The 15,958-nt window shown below is 32.4% G+C and overlaps 1 protein-coding gene across 13 annotated transcripts in view; it reads right to left on the bottom strand.

Annotated features, from left to right (window-relative positions):
• The window catches only part of LOC105471497 (doublecortin domain containing 1), a 503,306-nt gene that overhangs the window by 366,317 nt on the left and 121,031 nt on the right, over nucleotides 1-15,958 (bottom strand). The window lies entirely within an intron of this gene.

Here is a 15,958-nt window from a genome sequence, read left to right as displayed (position 1 = left end):
TCTTATATTTAAAATTTTGTAACTAAATGCCTTAATTCCAGGCAAGATGCTGTATCTGCAGCTTTCTTCTCTAATGGCTTCTTGCAGAACTGAAGGTGACTCATGTCCTAGCTCAGCCTGGTGGCTACCACAGAAACAAATCAAATAAAGTGCCCAGAAAAAAGTACTGGGAAAAAAACAAAATAAATGGCAAACTAATATTGTGGAACTAGAGTCCAGAAAAATAGGAAAGAGGGTTAGGAACAGAAAAAGTATTTTAAGACATAAAGGCCAAAAAAAAAAAAAATAACAAAAACTAGAGCCACATATATCCAAGAAATTCAACAAATTGCAAAAGGTAAACTCCCCAATAAAAACCCAAAAGGCACATCATGATCAAACTGCCAAAAAAAGTGATCAATATAAATTCTTAAAAGCAGTAAAAGAAAAAGTCATTACATAAAGAAGTACTAAGGTAAGAATACTCTCCAATGTTACATCAGAAACTTGTGATGAATAGAACAACATCTTTAAAGTCTGGGGAAGAAAACCTATTGACTTTGTCCATACTCAGTGGGAATGAAGGAAGGTCTCAAAAAAGCAAGAGCTCATCTCTTTAAAAAAAAAAAAAAAAAAAAAAAAAAAAAAAAAAAAAAGTTTTAACAAAGTTCTTCAGGCAAAAGGAAGACAACCTAAGTGGACACTTGGATTTATTAAGGAATAAAGAACATCAAAAATCATAAGTATGTGGGTAAAGAAAAAGACATTTTTCTCATTTTTAAATATCTTTTAAAATTTTCTGTTTAAGTAAGAATATAACAATATTTTCTGGGGAAAATAACAGATAAAAATAAAATACATGACAACAGTGGCACAAAGAATAGGAAGGATAAATAAAAACATATGCTTCTTACATTATAATGAAGTAATAAGTATTATTCAAAGATAAGAGTATAGGCCGGGCGCGGTGGCTCAAGCCTGTAATCCCAGTACTTTGGGAGTCCGAGGCGGGTGGATCACGAAGTCAGGAGATCGAGACCATCCTGGCTAACATGGTGAAACCCCGTCTCTACTAAAAATACAAAAAACTAGCCGGGCGAGGTGGCGGGCGCCTGTAGTCCCAGCTACTCGGAGGCTGAGGCAGGAGAATGGCGTGAACCCGGGAGGCGGAGCTTGTAGTGAGCCGAGATCGCGCCACTGCACTCCAGCCTGGGTGACACAGCGAGACTCCGTCTCAAAAAAAAAAAAAAAAAAAAAAAGATAAGAGTATAAAAAGCTAAATATATAAACAAAACATCCTAGAGCAACTACACATACACTCATGCATAAAAAGCAAGCCAAAAAGATATAGCTAATAAGCTTATGGTAGCTGTGTTAGGCCATTTTTGTATTGCTATAAAAGAATGACAGAGGTTGGATAGTTTATAAAGAAAAGAGGTTTTATTGGCTCACAGTTCTGTAGGCTGTACAAGCATGGCTCCAGCATCTGCCTCTGGTGAGGGCCTTAGGAAGCTCATAATCACGGTAGAAAGTGAAGGAAGAGTCAACACATCAAATGGTAAGAGGAGGAGCAAGAGAGAAGGGGGAAGTCTCAGGCTTTTTTAAACAACCAGATCTCATGTAAACCAATGGAGCAAGGTGCTAAAGCATTCAGGAGGGATTTACCCCCATGATCTAATCACCTTCCACCAGGCCCCACTTTCAACAGTGGGAATCACATTTCAACATGACACTTGGAGGGGACAAACATACTAACTATTTCAGTAGCAATGAAGTGACCAAAAAGAAATGTATTTTATCCAAAATAAAGCAGTTTAAAAAGATAAAATAATAAACAAATGAGACAAATAAAACACAAATGACAAGGTAAAATAATTAAACCCAATCATATTACTAATTATATTAAATGTAAATGGTCTAAACACTCCAATTAAAAGAAATTTTCAGACTGGAGGAAATAGCAAGGCCCAAATATATTCTTTCTACAAGACAGAATATAAAAATACAGATAAATTAAAATTAAAGGACAGAAAAGTAAAAGGACAGTATTTTATAATAACATTTGTGAAAAGAAAATTGGAGTAGCTTTATTAACATAAAACAAAATGAACTTCAGAACAAAGAATACTACCATGAATAAAGAGGAACATTTCATAAGGATTTTAAGTCAATTTATCAAGAAAATACAGCAATCTTAAAATAATACAAACCCAATAACAGCACTTCAAAATATATGTAGAAAACACTGATAGAACTGAAAGGAGAAATAGACAAATCCAAAATTACAACAAGAATAACAGAAGATGTGAACAATACTATCAACTAGCTTGAACAAACTGACATTTCAAAACACTTAAACCAATAAGACAGAACAAACATGGAACATTAATTTGGATATATTTTGAGACATAAAGCAAATCTCAAAAAATTTCAAAGGATTAAAATTAAACACAGTTCGTTCTCTGACCACGATGGAAACTAGAAACCAATTACAGAAAGATATACAGAAATCCAAAAATAATTGCAAATTAAACAAGATATTTCTAAATAACAGATGTGAAAATCACAAGAAAAACTTTAAAGTCTTTTGAATTAAAGAAAAATGAAAACAGCATACTGAAATTTGTTAGGCATAGCAAAAGCAGGGCTTTGAGGGAAATTTATAGCATTAAATGCTTACATTAGAAAAGTAGAAAGGTCTAAATCAATTAAGCTCTTATTTTATGAAACTAGAAAAAGAAATATCAATTAAACCCTACATAAGCAGAAGTAAGGAATTAATAAAGCATAAAATCAATGAAATAAATAGCAGATCAAAAATAGAAAATCAATTAGATGAAAAGCCATTTCTTGGAAAATATAAATAAAATTGATCACCTCAGCTAGACGAGTTAAGTAAAAAATGAGAGGCTAGAAATTGCCAATATAAGGAATTAAAAAGCAAATTCTATAGACTTCAAATGAATGATAATATTATAAACATCTTTATGTCAATACATTTTCAATTTAGATTAAACGAACAAATTCCTTAAAAGACATTAAACTACTAAAGATCACAAAGAATTATGTAACATAAACAGCTACATGTTGAACATAAAGATAGGAACACTGAGGAATACTAGAAGAGGCAAAGAGGGAGAAGGGCTGAAAAACGACTTATTGAGTAGCATGCTCACTACCTGGGTGATGGGATCATCTGTACCCCAAACCACAGAATATAGCCATATAACAGACCTGCACATGTACCCTGCCAAATGTAAAATAAAAGTTGAAATCATGTAAGAGTAAACAAATAAATAGCTATACGAATACTAAAAATTTTTTAATTCATAATTTAAAACCTACCTGTAAACAAAACTCCAGGCCCAGATGGTTTTACTAATGAATTTCACCAAATACTTAAGAAATAATAGAAGTGGTAAACAAACTTGGAAAATAGAAGAAGTACCTCTCAACTTGTTTGATGAAGCCAGCATTACCCTAATACCAAAATCAGACAAAGATATTAAAAGAAAGATAAACTACGGGCCAATGCCCCTCAAGATCAGAGATATAAAAATCACTAATAGGATTTAATAAATTTAATAAATTCAAGTAATATATATAAGGAGGATAATATATAATATATATGCAAATACTACATGAACAAGTAGTGTTTATCTCAGAAACATAAGGTTTAATATTTGAAAATGAATCAACATAATTTCCTATATTAACAGTAAAAATATGTATATGAAAATCTCAATAAATGCAGTAAAAAGTATTTGACAAAATATGTTACCTAAATTATGACCTGAATAATCAGACATGAGACCCACAAATTCTCACACAGCCCCCAGGGAACAAAAAGGTAGCAAAGTTGTAGCCAGAAAGGCCTCAGATATTAAGGGCCGACGACCAACTGGCATTTATATCTGGAATGAAAGGATGGCACAGCATAAGAAAATAAATGAATGCAATTCTCCACATTAACAAAATGAAGATTAAAAAACACAATGATGATCTAAATTGATGCAGAAAAAGCATTTGGTAAAATTCAATACGCTATGATAAAAACACTCCAACAAAGTAGGGATGGATGAAAATAAAAGCCATATATGAAAAGGCCGCAGCTAACATCATATTCAACAGTAAAAGACTGAAAGCTTTTCCTCTAAAATCAAAAACAAGAAAAGGATGCCCACTCTCACCACTACTATTTAATATAGTACTGAAAGTCCTAGCCAGAACAGTTAGACAAGAAAAAGAAAAGGCACTCAAATTTGGAAGGAAGAAGTAAAATTATCTCTGTTCACAGATGAGATTATTTTACATATAGAAAACCCTAAAAATTCCACACAAAAATCTGTTACAACTAATAATTTCAGCAAAGTTTCAGGATACAAAATTAATGCACAAAAATTGGTTGCATTTCTATATACTAACAATGAGAAATCCAAAAAGGAAATTAAGAAAACAATGTAAATATACTTAACACTACTGCATTGTACACTTAAAAAATGGGTAAATGGGTGTATGTAATGCTGTGTGTTTTTTTACAATAAGAAATAGTCATAAAAATATTAAGGGCCAAAAAGAAAAAAAAATAGAAAAAAGAAAAAAAAAATAAGGGCCAAAATGCCTACAATTACTACACTGCAGAGGCTGAGGAGTGGCTCATGTAGGCCAAGACCAAGATGGAAAAATGTGGTACTAACTCAGCAAGAGTCAAGCTAAGAATACAGCTTCCAGGGTGCACTCCCACCCACCCAGAGAACATCCAGCATCAGCTACCAACCTCAGCAGCAGACAAGACCAATCATCTCTGCAGTCAGACACCACATGGCTCAAAGGACCACCTTTCTCTCCCTTGAACCATGATGACTCCAGAATATTTTACTCACATGCTATCTCGAAGGATTTATAAAAATTGGGTAACCTTTACTTAGAAAACTATGTACCAACATTTTAAGTTGACATTTAACATTTTTTATCATTAGCTTAAAAAGTTACAAAGTATGTAATTCCTGCCATGTTATAAATATTGCCATTACCAAAGAAAACTGTTAAATTGGTTTTTAAAATCTATCCAGTGAGGTTAAATACCAGAGCAGTTTTACATCAATAATTATCCATTTTTTAAAACTTGAAAAAACTCTTCTTTAACAATCAGAAAGTTATGAAATTTTGTTTTTGTTTTTGTTTTTTTGAGACAGGTCTTACTCTGTTGCCCAGGCTGGAATGCAGTGGCATGATCACACCTCACTGTAGCCTTGACCTCCAAGGCCCAGGCAATCCTCCCACCTCAGCCTCCCAAGTAGCTGGTACCACAAGCATGCATGCATCATCACATCTGGCTAAATTTTTTATTTTTGTAGAGATGGTGTCTCCCTATGTTGCCCAGGCTGATCCCGAAATCCTGGGCTCAAGCGACCCTCCTGCCTCTGCCTCCCAAAGTGCTAAGACAATCAGAAAGTTTACATCCTTCCTTTTTCTTCTCAACTTTGTATTTCTATACCACTTCTTCCTTAACAGAAACACATATATAACGGCAAGGAAAGATTTGGAGCCCTATCGCAAGCTGATGACACTAATATTTTCAAAGTGTCCTTTTGTTTGGTGCCTGGAGGTTTTTACACCACAAGGTGATACACCAGAATAGACTCAGGATGAGGAAGAGGTGTGCTTTGCCTTTTTAAAGGGTGAATGGAAAATGGGAAAGGAGAAAACAGATGGCATTCCCTTACACTGCAGGCACATTCTCAATCAGAATCATTTTACTAAAAAGTGCATATGGGAGTTGGGAATCTGGACCTTCATTATCTTAAAACCACTGTACATCTCCTGCTCTTTGTATACATTCAGGGGAACAACCCCAATTGTTACTTAATAAGCCCTTCTCCTCCATAAACACAGATGACTTCTTGGAGGGAACACACAAAAAAATGGCAGAAAGATGAACATCTGGGCATCTTTATTCAAAAGGCTGAGCATTGCCTAAATAAACTGGTTAAATTATTTGGTCTGAATCAGATTTAGTTTTACTTTTCTCCCACCACCACGTGTGAAAGATAAAACCAGATTTAAACAAAATAAGGAAAACACTTCTTGGCATGTCTTGTATAGTGTGAGTGGATTTGCTCTCCTGCAGTGTGTATCTCCTTCCTAAAGTAAACTCTAGAAGATGCTTTCCAAACTTCAATGATTTGCTTTCCCCATCCACACTATCCAACCACGTTAGGATCTCAGATCCTGAGACTGAGGAAGGTCTTCTGACCTTAGTCTTACATTCAAAATAGGCTACAAATTTAGCTTTTTTCATTATCTGCAAATAAAGTTACACACACAATCAAGAAGGTACAGTGACAGGATACTCTGGAGAAGACAGTCATTTTGAAACATCTGCCCCATCACCAGATCATTCCCCCAACATGGGTTATGATTAATATTTTTAAGAAATCTTTTAATTATCATGTAAATAGAACAATTATATCATACTGTGCTTTTTGTTAATAGAGTTAATTTTAAGGGTAATCATGTAAAATATACTTAATGGTTTTAAAATCCTGTTTTGGCATTTCTTCATTATTTAATATGCTGTGAACTTTAAAAAAATATACCACTCTCAACCTCTGAAAGGTCCTAGCTATATCCACTGCCCTTAATTCTCCAACACCAATTTTTTCTTTAATCCTATTCACTCTAAGTTTTCATTAGCTTCCAAAGGCCACTGATATCCTTTTTTAAAAAAATCACATATAACCTGTTTGAAATGATATCTTGTTCACTCCTGACTTCATACCACTGCCTATCTGAATCTCCTTTTCAAACTCTACCCATACTTCAGTTAATAAAACATGCCTTGCATTTCCTAATGAAGATAGGCTTTAGTGCCATTACAACCCTATCTTGCTGTCTCACCTTAGACAAGGACCTCACTGCCATTGGTCTTAATTACTTTATAATATTAATAATAAAGATGCTGGTGATGATAGCTAATCCTCAGTGAGCACTTACTCGTAAATAAGTAAGTAAGTTCCAGGTACTGTTTTAAGAGTCTTTGGTGGCTCATGCCTGTAATCCCAGCACTTTGAGAAGCCGAGGTGGGCAGATCATCTGAGGTCAGGAGTTCAAGACCAGCCTGGCCAATATGGTGAAAACCCGTCTCCACTAAAATAGAAAAATTAGCGGGGCATGATGGCATGTGCCTGTAACCCCAGCTACTCAGGAGGCTAAAGCAGGAGAATGGCTTGAACCTGGGAGGTGGAGGTTGCAGTGAGCCAACCTCATGCCACTGCACTCCAGCCTGGGTGACAGAGTGAGACTTTGTCTCAAAAAAAAAAAAAAAAAAGAGTTTTATATACATGATATAATTTTCACAACAACTCAGTGAGGTAAGTATTACTGTCTTATTATCTATAAAATGAGAGGACTGGGTTATACACCCTTTAAAATTCATTCAACCTCAAAATGCTTTCATTCTATTTTCATGCTAGTCTTTCTTTTATTTAAGTTCCCATAATACATAGAATCTGTACCACATATTTTAGCATTTCTTTTTATACTGATAAGTATATTTCTTAATAGCTTCACATGGGTGTGCCTCGTCTCCAAAACAAGAAAGTAGCTTCCTGAGGGCGAGGCCTTAGAGAATTCTCCTATATTTTCAACAGTGGTTAATACACAGAGCACATAAGTGGTACTCAACACTTCATCATTTGAGTTTGTCTTCTTTGGTTCTCTAATTACTTTTTTGGGGTGGGGAGGTACCCAAAAGATAAGGTTAAATCAGTGACTGGTAGAATTATAGTCCCTAAAGATGCCACACCATATAGTTCATTTATAAGGATCTTAAGAGACACTGAAGGGCCTAAAGGTGTCCACCTGGTGGCTGGATGGCAAACAGATTGTGAACTATATGGTTTTGTTTTGTTTTTTCAAAATATTTGCTTTGTTTTGCTTTATGAGGACTGGAGCTCCTTACCTATCCAACACCAAATTAGATCCTGATCATGTTAAAAGATTTGTCACTTTGTTAATCACAAAAATGAGGATTCCAATGCCAGAAGTGAAACTGGAATACCAGTAGCAAAGGCCATGAGGCCTTTAAACACCTGTAATACAGGCCTTTAAAAGACCTTAACTTTTACAACTTTCTATAACTTTTATAACTTTCTGTAACCTAAAGAAATTTGATCTGAATTTGTTAAATAAACATGAATATACTTGAATTTCAAAGCATATTTAGGATGTATGCAATTGTTTTTATTTTAATTTACCTTATATGATTATGAAGACTAAGGAGGAAAATAATTATAAAAAGAAAGCCATAAGATTTGTGAAGGAAGCATTAACTAGACAGGAGAAGACCAGAGATGGGTATTTTTTAAAAGTCCTTGGAAAACCCTTACGTACTTTATCCTACCTTGTCATAACACCTGTAAGTTACAAAGTTACATTTCTTCTTATGTGAAAGGCCTGTATTACAGGTGACATAACAAAGATTTGTCACCTTGTTAATCACAGAATGAGGAATCCAATGCCAGAAGTATAACTACACATCCGACCGAATTTTTGCCTTGTAAAAAAGAATTGTCCAGTGGAATTTTCAGTGATGATATAGCTATTGAGTAATCAAAATGTGGCGAGGGAGATTGAGGAACCCAACTTTCAATTTTATTTCATTTTAGTTTAAAAACACAAGGTATAGTGTATTGGGCAGTACAGTTCTAAAAAATGTAACTCACCTGTGGTTTGCCAAGGCTGAAGCCCTTTCCAGCACCTTTTATTTATGCTATAATTCTTTTCTCTGAAGCTTTCAATATCTACTTCCCAGTCACAAATATTAAGTGTTGATAAATGAACTCTTGCCACATCCTTTTTCCACGCATGACTGGCTATGTTTAGAAACTTAAATATTTTAGAAATGTAACAGGATACTGATTATTTTAGGGAGGTTATGTAAAATTGATTTTCTAACATAATTGAGAAAGTTTTATGGAAGAGAGCAATAAATTAATGTTATATTAATTCATACCGTTTGCAACATATAAAATAAGAGCAAAGAATGAATTATATTATTTGAAAATTAGAAGTTTTTTGTAAGATTGATGTTTACTCAAACTAACGCTACTAACAAGAAGTGAGAGGAAGCCACTATATATGTCTCTGAATAAAATAAAGCAAAGCAATGATTCCCAACATGTTTACAATTGCTTTATCAATCATTAGTCAGACTTCTCAACAACCAAAGATCTTAACTAGCAATCATTGACAACAATGATCCATTTGAATAGTAAATAGAAAATACTAGTCAATCCTCAAGAGAGTTGGTTTTCCTCCCACTAAGAATGTGCATTCAATACCGTTTTAGTTCTTCAAGGAAAAAAACATTCATATTCTTGTCCATTCACACAAACCTCTCAGTGAGCATTATTGTTTTGGGAGGAGGGGGCAGAAGGCAGGGGGCCCAGGATGTTGACGGAACAGATAGGATGTCAGGTGAAGATAGAATGCTATGCCCTCTCTAACCAGCTGAAGACTCGGCATGATTGTTTTCTTACAAATAATACCTGTGGGTGTTGAAACTGTTCAGGGAATCTATCAAACACACTCTTTCACTTTGCTGCTGTAACTCTATAAAATTTATTCTCATTTCAAAAGAGTCATAGGCAATAATACCTGTAGGTGGTTGAGTAATTTAAAGAGCATTTGTCAGGTCTACTTTCAAGTACTTTGCCTGGACAATTCTATCTTTATTTGGAGATTTTAAAATGCAATATTTCTACCCAATATGATTAGAAATTTCAACATAGGATATCTTCATCTAACTAAAGAAGGGTATCTTCATCTAACTAAAGAATTATCTTAAATATAAGTGGGGATATAACATTAGGATGTCTGAGAATAAATTTTTGGTCAGAAAATGAAAATAAATTTATGTTATAATCATTTCCATTTTTTACAATTATGGAAGTCATTCACACACAGACATAAAAACCAAATACATCAACAGTGTATTAGAAAAAATGCATTAATAATATATTAATGCCAAATTACTCATCTCAGGGAAACCTAAAGGCCTAGCTCTATAAACTTAGAAAAATGGTCCATATTCTGTGAAGGGAGAGTTGAGTGAGAAAAAACACAACTTTCCTTGTTAAGTCCATCTATATCCATATTAAGTTTACTTTATCTGTATTATAATTAAAACACTTAAATTCAGATTTTTATAAAATTTTCTATTCAGTCACAAGTACAGAGGATAAATGATTTTTAAATGTTTCCATATTAGTTCATTCAAAAAGTATTATAAAATGAAACAATTTAAATACTTTTTAATTAATCAAGAAAAGTAAGGTGATAACTAATATTTTTAATGTGTTGATAAAGATGGAGACATATTCCTAGATGATCCCCAAATGGAATTCACTTTTCATGAAAATGTTCAGAATTGCATAAGCAGAAAAGTCTATCTTTCCTTCATGAGATGCAGTTTTTAAGTAAAAAAATATTTATTTTAAAATACCATTTGAAACGTAAGTTGGCCCTTACTCTCTGAAGGACGTTTACCATTAATAAAGATAATTTTTCTAATTGAAAGACACCCAACTGAGATGTCAATAAAGCTCTCTGGTTTTGTAGAACTGAATTACCATGTAAAAAAGAAAAACCTCTATTTTTTTCCAAAGTGAGTTATTTAATAAATAGTTTTCATGATAAAAAGTTCAATTTTGAGCTAGAGATACATATTTGACACTTGGTAGTATAATTCTAAAAGAATTAGAGAAAAATATAGATTTCAAAATTTTCTCCTGACCTAAACAAACAGCTTTATGACAAGTCAAATGAAACGTTCCATGAAGATAAATGTGTCATGGATAAATGATGGAAAATAAACAGTATTTCAATATCACTTCTTATTTTATTTCACTGTCGCTTCCCCCCTCTCTGTAATAATTACCTATGCACAAACTCTAGATGGCAATATTGCACTTACTGTACTTTTGAGAAAATTGTCGCAGTCGATCCCCACATATCCTCTTTATCAACATTTTATGTGCCATGGATCTATAGCCTCTTATTATAAGTGTAATGAAGCAGAAGTTATTGAAGCATTTTATTGATTGCTCAGATCACAAGTTTACTGCCATACTGAATTGGCACCTTACTCACTGAAGCAAACTGCTGACACCTTTTTTAAAAAGTGACAACTACATCTATTTCATGACCAGAAATCCATTTTCATCTCTATCAAGACAAGAATGCAATTTTCACTTCATTTAACTGATGTTAGGCCTGCTCAAAGCATGACACTTAGAAAGAGACACAAGTTTAAGGTTCTTAAAATACTTCAAGTAACTAGAATGCAGCTTGGTTTCAGGAAAAAAAAATCAACAATCACTCAAATCTACAAACAACCTAATATTCTAAAAAAAATTACTTATCAGAACCTTCAGAAGTAGTTTTCATCTCAAAATGACTGTCACGCTATTTTCATGTACATTGTGTTTATATATTATAGATTTTGTTCCAAGATTTCAAAGGATAATTAAGAAGTTTTTTAAATATTGAAATATTTTAAGTGTTCTCACAGAAAGACTAAGTCAAAGAAACAGCTCAATTTTTAAAGTATATACAGAAAAAAAAATAGAAATAGCTATTCATTCAATAATGTAGAACCAATAAATTATTTTAATTGACACAGGATCTGAAAAGACTAACTTTAAGCACTTTTTTTTGAAAAATTAAAATACTAAGATTCCTTTTTAAATACTTTATGCAATAAACAAATTTTGTCAATAATAAATGTAATTCAAGCATATTTTGAGCTGAATCAATTCTGGATATAATTATATTATACTGTTGGTTGATACCTAATTACCAAACTTATTGAAAGTGTGGATAAAGTGAGCCAACATTTACTTACACAATTTTTTTAAACAAAATTTAAGTGCTTTGATAGAGCTTAGTTTTAGTATATTAACAAAATACATTTCAATTTTAAACTGCAAAAACAATATATACTGAAGCTAGATGGTTATTTCCTCATCAAATAATATGCCCACAAAATAAATCTGCAATATTGTTATAATTTAAAAAGTAAAACCTAATTTTTGAAATAGAAATTCAGTACCTGTGATCGCTAAACACAATACTCCAAATATAGAACTTTTACATATAGCATATATAACAGCATCCAAAAAAGTTAACTTGCTTAAATTAATAAACAAAAGAGACTACATACATGCAAAAAAATTTAAATTTAAATCACACAGGCCAAAAATTATATAATCCTCAACAAACTTTATTAAGTAATGATTTACTAGAAATAGCTCAAATACACATTTCTAAATTAAAATTACAGAAATAAAACATTTTCCCGCAACTTCAGACATAAATAGAAATTGCAGTGTTTTTCAATACACTATCAAAGTTTAGAAAATACCCCAAGAATTTAAGAAATACTGGAGAATACTTTGGTTTATTTATTTTGCTTTAAGTAATCAAATCAGCTAAAATTTAATCTCAAACTTAATCATTTTATTCCGAAGTGCTAAAAACTAGGAGTAGAATTAAAAATTTCTTAAAATTTCATAAATTCACAGATGCATTTTTTCATGGCTTAACAAAATCAGGGGCTATGACTCTCTTTCTAATTAAGATGGTGCTTATCATATTATAGTTAGATACTCATTTCCCTTTTTTTCTCTCTGAATTTCAAAAATAACTATGCAATCTATAAGAACTGTTAGGTCATACTGTGAACAGCTTTACATGATTAAAACTGAAAGTTTATAAGCGTTTTCAAAAATTGTATTTAAAAAAAAAGTGCTATACATTCTTTTGTAAAAGTCTCCAGGAATTTTGTTGGTTTGGGGAAAAATTCAAACTTGTGAAGACATTTTCAGAAATGAATGTTTCTCAAAAATCACATTTGTACTTAACACTGCCCATCAGCCATTCTGAGTCATTATTTGTATAGCTGCCTGGCACAGTTCCATACACATTTATGCATCTTTACAGTGTTTCTGAACAGACTACCATATTTTGTTTACTGACAGCAACTAAAAGCTCTATGTAGGATCATAAATAAAGAAGATCATATTTAAAAATCACTAATATCATTTTAAAAGGTAGTGCAGCCTTGTGTTTTGGCCTCTGCTTAGCTGTGTTAGGCCTATGAATGACAGCTTCCCTGCTTGAAGCACACAGAAAGCACAGCCTTCCTCATTCACTGACAGGACTGTGGCCTTTTCACACGTTCCTTCCACAGCAGTGTTTGTCCCCAAACACTAGAACTCGACACAATGGCATTCCTACTTCAACACCCCCACCAACAGCACCACTACATAACAAGAATGCTAATGAGATGGAACAGGCCCTGTCACTGAAAGTGTTAACTACATTTCCTAGGAATGCGTTTATGCAATTGCAAAGATTACCAATTAAATAGATTCTGCTTAGCTCCAAGCAATTTCTAAGATGTTTCCACTTTTAAGGAAATAAATGTGATAAATGTAAGACTAAGTGACTTTATGCTGTTCTAAATATAATATTTCATTTTAACACACACGAATCAGTATATATTTAAGACCACCCTAATGTAGTGTGCTTAATTCAGTTGCATGCTATAACAGCCAAGCTAAAGTTAAAAACTGAAAAATGAGTAAGTTCGTAAACATAAAACCAGTCGCCCTGACTTTTCTTTTAAAGCTATATTATCGCGATTTATTAAAAGAAATTTCCTTTGGGAATGACAAAATTTAAAGCTTATATTTTGACAGACATCAAGACAATATTGTTGTTTTTATATGTGATCTCAAAAGTGAAATAAATTGAAATAATATCAAGAAAAATCTAATCATATGATTTATAAACTTTAATTTGTTAAGGAAATAGGAATCATCACCTAACTCCATTTCACCTATCTAAAGATTCTTTAACACAATCTTATATAAAACTAAATAGAAAAGGCTATACCAAAGGTCAAATGAAGTAAGTGTAGTTCAAACAAAGTTCATTAATGCTTCAGAAGGATATTTGCTAAGAAATCCCACTCACAAATAAAGATATTGTCAGGCTTAACACCTAAGCATTGATGGGCTGATAAGGATATCACTATAGTGAATTCTCTAAACATTCAAATAATTTTAAATTAAGTCTTGGTATAACACTACAAAAGAAGAAAACCTCAAGCATACATAAAATAGAGCACATCTAAAGCAACGGAAATTTACATAAAAATGCATAATGAGCAAATTTCTGCTTATTTTTCTTCATTTTTATATTTCAAAATAAAACTTAAGTATCATATTAAAACTGCTGAATGGAAAGCTCTGAATTACAACTTAATGGAAGAAAAAAGCTTTAGGAGAAATGGCAGAGAGCATAGGTTTCAAAATATTCTTAAATTCATATAATGTTGAAATCTTTACAGATTTCCCAAACAGACAATTACAGAGACACTGAAAGGTTAAATTTTGTTCATAATTTAATATTTAATAAAATATGTTTTTCATCTATTTTGAATCATAAAGAAATTTTTTAATTAAAGCACTAAGTAATTCTGAAAGTATTTTTTTCTTACAATGCACAGAGCTCTTTTAAATCTAGTATAGCAATTTATACTTATTTAAATTTTACATGTTTAAGACAGTGTAAGAAAAACATGCCATTACTTTCCGGGACGTTTCTTATTTCTAACACCCTTACTTGAAATAAAACTTAGAAAATGTTTAAATTTGTCTTTAGATTTTATTTAAACAGTGCTTTTCTTGAATTGGAGAATTGTCTCATTATTTCTTCTAACATTAAATAATTTTAATTTTCAGTAAGTGGAATCAAACCACATAATTTCAAATAAATTATTGTAATGCAATTCATCATGATCCATTTTACAATATCATTATATCTTAAAACGTAAATATTACAACTAAAATAATTTAATCTAAATGCAATAAAATATTTTATACTGGTTTCTATATATAATGGCTTAATAGAGAACATTAGTTTGGATTTTTATTTCTTTCATTGTATTATTACGAATAGCCTTATCTATTATAATTATTAACCCTGTTTCTGGATCTGCTGAAATTAACGAGGCAAACCAAACACATTTTGCGAAGTTTCGTGGGAAGATGTTTTTTGCTAATTCTGGATACCTTAGTACAACACTTTCTTCCAAAGTCAATACAAGTTGTTCTTTTCCAAACTCTACAGCAGGAGGTGCTGTGTGAACACTAAGACTGACAGCCCATTCCCACCTCCCCTTCCTCTCTGCAAGCAGAGAATAATAGCATGATGCTTTCAAAATATTCATTTTTCAGCAGTCTGTGGTCTCAGATAATGAGCCCAGTTCTAAACTGGAACCTCCCAGTTCAAAATGTAAAACCCAGTCCTTATTTAGCTTGGTAAAAATATGTGCTTCAATTCTTAAAACCAAGTACAAAGAGGATTTTTTAAATGTGGCAATTTCATTTTTAGGTTATAAATGGCTTCGTAATTCTGCTTTACAAATGTGAATCATACTTTAAGATAAATCAAAAGTCCCTATACATGATTATAAAAATATCACCCTTTACACACACACATACAAATATGAAATAAATACACAGGAATTAAAGGACAAAATCCAGTTTAACCTGATTCAAATAAACTAACTCTGTTTGTATACTTTTGACTCCTGAAACAGAGAAGTTAAATAAGGATAAATGAAGTAAGTTACTCTTGACATGAAGTTGATTCGCGATTCCATTTTTCAGAATGTGATTTGTTGTATTCTAACCCCCATAAATCTGATTTTATGCTGGAAAAAAATAGAATGCTAAACATTTAAACCTTCAAATGACTTAGGAGCTATTTATTTTCTTAAAGTAATAGTTTATAGAATTTCCATGTAAGAAGTTGCCTTCACTTTGCCCAGTATGCGCTGCAAGAAAAGATGAGACATATGACATCTTATACCAAAAGACAGACACAATTAGCTCCATTATTGTTG

The sequence above is a fragment of the Macaca nemestrina genome, chromosome 12 (genome assembly GCF_043159975.1).
Source record: "Macaca nemestrina isolate mMacNem1 chromosome 12, mMacNem.hap1, whole genome shotgun sequence".
In the NCBI taxonomy this organism is placed as follows: domain Eukaryota; kingdom Metazoa; phylum Chordata; class Mammalia; order Primates; family Cercopithecidae; genus Macaca; species Macaca nemestrina.
This window is presented reverse-complemented; position numbering and strand designations above follow the sequence as displayed.